Here is a 5486-nt window from a genome sequence, read left to right as displayed (position 1 = left end):
GGATCTCAGCTCACTGCAAGCTCCGCCTCCCGGGTTTACGCCATTCTCCTGCCTCAGCCTCCCGAGTAGCTGGGACTACAGGCGCCCGCCACCTCGCCCGGCTAGTTTTTTGTATTTTTAGTAGAGACGAGGTTTCACCGTATTAGCCAGGATAGTCTCGATCTCCTGACCTCGTGATCCACCCGTCTCGGCCTCCCAAAGTGCTGGGATTACAGGCTTGAGCCACCGCGCCCGGCCGCCTATGCTTAACTTTTTAAGAAACTGCCAGGCTGTTTTGCAAATTGGCTGTACCATTTTGCATTCCCACCAGCTGTGGATGAAGGTTCCAATTTCTCTACATCCTTACCAAGGTATTATATACTATGGTAGTTCCCCTTATCTGCAGGGGATGTGTTCCAAGACCCTCCAGTGGATGCCTGAAACCATGGATAGTACTCTGGCTCCAGGACAGCCCAGCCTCTCTGAGGAAACAGTACAGAGCTAGCGAAGAGTTACCCAGGGCACTCTGGGAAGAGGACTTAGACTTATATTTTTTCTTATACATATATACCCATGATAAAGTTCATAAGTTAGCCATAGTAAGAAATTAACAATGACTCATAAAATAGAACAATTATAACAATATACTGTAATAAAAGCTATATGAATGTGGTCTTTCTCTCTCAAAATATTGTACTATACTCACCAAAACTGAACACAAGGGGTGACTACTGTATTACTTTTCTCGACATTCTCTACTTCCCACAGTGAACTTGTTTTCTCTTATAGTCAGGAAGAATACCCTAAATTAAGTGTAACCTCTCCTAGGAGACCTCAACACTTTGCTTTGGCCACACACTACTCCTTACTCAAAGACTTAGCCTCTCCGTCTCCCATCCACGACTCCCAGTTTTAAGTATTTGCAGTTCTTCTGTTTCCTTTCCTTCAATGTCAGCCAGGACACTCATTGTGCTTGGAGTCTCTGCTCAAGGAAGTCACCCTGGACAGAGATGCAGGAGGCCTGAGAAAGAGCAAAGGCCTTGGGCACAGGAAGAAGAGAACGTTACTCTAAAACAAGACCCCAATCCTTTTTTTTTTTTTTTTTTTTTTTTTGAGACGGAGTCTCGCTCTGTCGCCCAGGCTGCAGTGCAGTGGCGCGATCTCGGCTCACTGCAAGCTCCGCCTCCCAGGTTCAGGCCATTCTCCCGCCTCAGCCTCCGAGTAGCTGGGACTACAGGCGCCCGCCACCACGCCCGGCTAGTTTTTTGTATTTTTAGTAGAGACGGGGTTTCACCATGTTAGCCAGGATGGTCTCGATCTCCTGACCTCGTGATCCACCCGCCTCGGCCTCCCAAAGTGCTGGGATTACAGGCTTGAGCCACCGCGCCCGGCCGACCCCAATCCTTAAACCTTTTGGTGACAGCTGGTGACCTCTGGCAACCTCTGACAAAGCTGTGTTTAAGCCCCTTCACTGCACTGTAAAGTTCTCTTGGGTCTCTCATAGCCTTCCTAAACCCCTTGTTGCCCCTGCTGTTCTTGAGTTCTGAAATCCCTGTCTGACTGATTCCTCTGGGCTCTCTAGGCCTCATCTCAGCTGCCACTTTCTTCAGGTGTCATCCCAGATACCTGGTACTAGTCTAAGTCCTCTTCCCAGAGTGCCCTGGGTAACTCTTCGCTAGCTCTGTACTGTTTCCTCAGAGAGGCTGGACTGTCCTGGAGCCACAGTACACAGGACTTGCCCTATAGCAGGTTCACAATAAACAGGCATTAAGCAAATGGAATGACCAGGAAAGGCTAAGCATGGTCACCCACGAATGCAGGGAATCATCTGGGGAAGGGGAGGGGAAGGAGGAGCATGGGTGTCAGGGATGACAATACATGCAGCAACAGCTTCCAAATTCTCTTTTGCACCCCTGGAACACCTGTTCTGGAGAAATCCCTCATGACAGTCTCTGAAATACATGTATGTGAAACTTCCTCAGCCTCATCAGCCAACCTCAACTCCTATCAGGATGAGGTTCCCCATCCACAGCTGCTTTACCAACCAAGGAGGGTGGTTCTTTTCATTTCTCACACATGGCTTATACCCAGCCTGATAATGGTACCTACCTCAGAGGGTTGCTATGAGATTATGTGAGGCGATTTATTACAAGTGTCCAGCACAGGCCTGGTGCACAGTAAACATGCAGTAGATGTATGGATTCCATAGCCCCCTGCTACACATAAGCACACACTGGGCGACATATCCGTAAGCCCAGCTGAATGACCAATAGTCGCCCAATTTCAGCTGCAGACATGGCAAAGCATAAATCCTCTCTCACATGCTTGGTAAACTGTTTGTGGATAGCCCAAGTTTTAGTCTCCCTGATAAAAATCTCAGTCAATCATATATTAACACATATTATCTCAGGTACGGTCTGTCAGCCATAGCCTTCAAAATACCCAGACACAGGAAATATCTCAATGTCACCTATAATCAGTCAAATAAACACAGGCCTGGCCAGGCATGGTGGCTCAGCCTGTAATCTCAGCGCTTTGGGAGGCCTAGGCGGGTGGATCACCTGAGGTCAGGAGTTCCGGAGCAGCCTGACCAAGATGGTGAAACCCCGTCTCTACCAAAAATACAAAAATTAGCCAAGTGTGGTGGCGGGCGCCTGTAATCCCAGCTACTCCGGAGGCTGAGGCAGGATAATCGCTTGAACCCGGGAGGCCGACGTTGCAGTGAGCCGAGATTGCACCGCTGCACTCCAGCCTGCGCGACAGAGCGAGACTCTGTCTCAAAAACAAGCACAAACACAGGCCCTCGCAGCATTTCCATCACACAGTATTATTCTGATCACAGTCATTCATAATCTTAGTCACTATCTCAAGGACACATAAAGAATATCAGTCACACTTGAAATCACACCGTCACACACTCACCCTCTCACTTACAGTATCTCACAACCCATCTGCAAAGTCTCAAAGGGCAACCATCTCTGTCAGTCACACACTCCGTGGTTAGTGTTACACTCAACCTATCAGAATCACACACTCCAACCCGTCAGATACACACACAGGAGGTGTCAGACACAGAACTGCCTATCAGACACAATAACGGGTCCGTCCCACACCCTCCCAGGCCACTGGTTCTACATTTTATCTGTTGTCTGTCCGCCTGCTCCACACTTCGCCCGCCCCACACCGGTCAATCAGTCCATCCGACACTCTCTCCGTCGGTCCGACACTCTCTCCGTCGGTCCGTCCGGCACTCAGTGTGTCAGTCCGCACCACATTCAGTCCGTGAGTGCGTCTACACTGGGTCCGTCGGTCCGTGCACACCCGGTCCGTCCACACCGGGTCCGTCAGTCCGTCACATCCTCTGCGCGTGTGTCCGGCACTCGCAGTCCGTCTATTCACGGCCCCTAGTCAGCCTCTCACTCTATCCGCTGGGAGGTACCCCGCATCTTGCTCTGGCCACCCCAGACGTTCGCGGCTTCTGGACCTGCTGTACTCCCCTTTGACCTGGACCAGGGCGGAGAACACCCCCGAAACCCACCTCACCAGCACAGCCGGCGGACCCTTCCGGAGCTGCCCGCAGAGACGAGCCAGCTTGCGCGCCCGCCACCCCGGGCCACAGCTCCCAGCACGCCCCACGGGCCCACGCCCGCCAGGACTACAATTCCCGGCGTCCTCCGGAAGCTCAAGCGTACCCAGGCGCGGCGCCTGCTGGGAATTATAGTTGTCGTTGGTCAGCACGCGGGCCACGGGATCCCAGCCCCGCCTTTGTGGGACTGAGGTGGCGCTGAGTGGGAGAGCAGCAGGGGATGCGCGAAAGGCGGGACGTGGAGGTGAGAGAAGTGTGAAGGCTGAGGGTGACAGTACCTGTGCGAGGCTGAGGGTGAGGGTGCCTGTATGAGGGTGAGGGTGAGGGCGGCTGTGTGAGGGCTGAGTGTGAAGGTGCCTGTGTGAGGCTGAGGGTGGCTGTGTGAGGGCTGAGGGTGAGGGTGCCTGTGTCAGGATGAGACTGAGGGTGCCTGTGTGAGGGTGAGAATGCCTGTGTGAGGGCTGAGGGTGGCTGTGTGAGGGCTGAGGGTGAGGGTGCCTGTGTGAGGCTGAGGGTGGCTGTGTGAGGGCTGAGGCTGAGGGTGCCTGTGTGAGGCTGAGAGTGCCTGTGTGAGGGCTGAGGGTGGCTGTGTGAGGGCTGAGGGTGCCTGTGTGAGGGCTGAGGGTGGTTGTGTGAGAGTGAGGGTGCCTGTGTGAGGGCTGAGGGTGGCTGTGTGAGGTTGAGGGTGCCTGTGTGAGGGCTGAGGATGGCTGTGTGAGGGCTGAGGGTGCCTATGTGAAGGCTGAGGGTGCCTGTGTGAGGGCTGAGGGTGAAGGTGACTGTGTGAAGGTTGAGGGTGAGGATGCCTTTGTGAGGGCTGAGGGTTAGGGTGGCTGTGTGAGGGCTGAGGGTGAGGGTGCCTGTGTGAGTGTGAGGGAGCCATGCCACTTGCACACCCTCCTTCTGCTCCTGACTCCCAGGAAGGGCAAGGGGGTCACTGGCCTTGGGGTTCCACAGAAAGAGGATTCCTGATTTGATGCTTAAGACCTGTGCCTCAGACGCCTGCCTCTATAACAGAAAGCCGTCCACACAGACACCCCACCTCATCTGGGTACCTCCTCTGGACCTAGGCTGGGTCTTCATAGGCAGCCACAGCCACCTGTGCTGCTGCCCCCACATTGCCTCTGGCTTTGGGCTTCTCAAGGACTTGCTGTGTGATGCTGAGTTCCTTAACATGGGGACGATGTGTTGGAATGTGGCAGTGTTCAGGCCCTGGGAGCCAAATAAGGGGACCCACTTCCACCAAATGACAGCAGCAGCTCCCCTTTCCTGAGCACCTCCTGCAGGTCAGGCCAGCCAGCAAACACCTTTGATGGTACTCTCAACCAATCAAAGGGGAGGTATTATCATTACTGTCTTTTACAGGTTGGGAAACTGGGGCACAGAGAAGTTAAACCAAAGGTTGTTTGGTAAAGTGACTGGCAGGCGGAGATGTGAAACTTTGTGCTTTCAAAATTACATATACATGTTTTACAGAAGTACAAGTGCTCAGCTTAGTGAATTTGGTAAATGCACAGCCCTGTGTAACTAGCAGTCAAATTAAACTCTAGAATGTTCTGTGAGGATGGAAAAGTTCTGGAGTTGTGCTGTCTAATATGGCACCATCAGCCCCATGTAGCTCCTGAGTACTAGAAACATAGCTAGTCTGACTGGGAAATGGAACTTGTAATTTTATTTGAATTTAATCATACCTACCATATTGGACGGCGCAGGGCTAGGACATTTCAGCACCTTAGACAGCTCCCCTGTAGTAGGTAGCCCTTCCGGAAAAGGTGTCCCAGCCTAATTTTTTTTTAATTTTAATTTTTTTTTTTTTTTTTTTTTTTTTTTTTTTGAGACGGAGTTTCCCTCTGTCGTCCAGGCTGGGGTGGAATGGTTCTATCTCGGCTTATTAGAGGCTCTGTCACCCGGATTCAAGCGC

The 5486-nt window shown here is 52.4% G+C and overlaps 1 protein-coding gene across 3 annotated transcripts in view; it reads right to left on the bottom strand.

Annotated features, from left to right (window-relative positions):
• The window catches only part of ZSCAN22 (zinc finger and SCAN domain containing 22), a 16042-nt gene extending 12440 nt beyond the window's left edge, over positions 1-3602 (bottom strand). For 2 of the 3 annotated variants that reach the window (XM_025368893.1, XM_025368896.1), the window contains exon 1: positions 3518-3602. The gene's annotated coding sequence lies outside the window, so the exon portion shown is untranslated. The remainder of the gene's footprint in view (positions 1-3517) is intronic. The other variant, XM_025368894.1, reaches the window with a different exon arrangement.
• Between the last annotated feature and the right edge of the window lie 1884 nt (positions 3603-5486).

The sequence above is a fragment of the Theropithecus gelada genome, chromosome 19 (genome assembly GCF_003255815.1).
Source record: "Theropithecus gelada isolate Dixy chromosome 19, Tgel_1.0, whole genome shotgun sequence".
Classification (NCBI taxonomy): Eukaryota; Metazoa; Chordata; class Mammalia; order Primates; family Cercopithecidae; genus Theropithecus; species Theropithecus gelada.
Note: the sequence above shows the minus strand (reverse complement) of the source record. Positions and strands in the feature narration are given on the sequence as shown.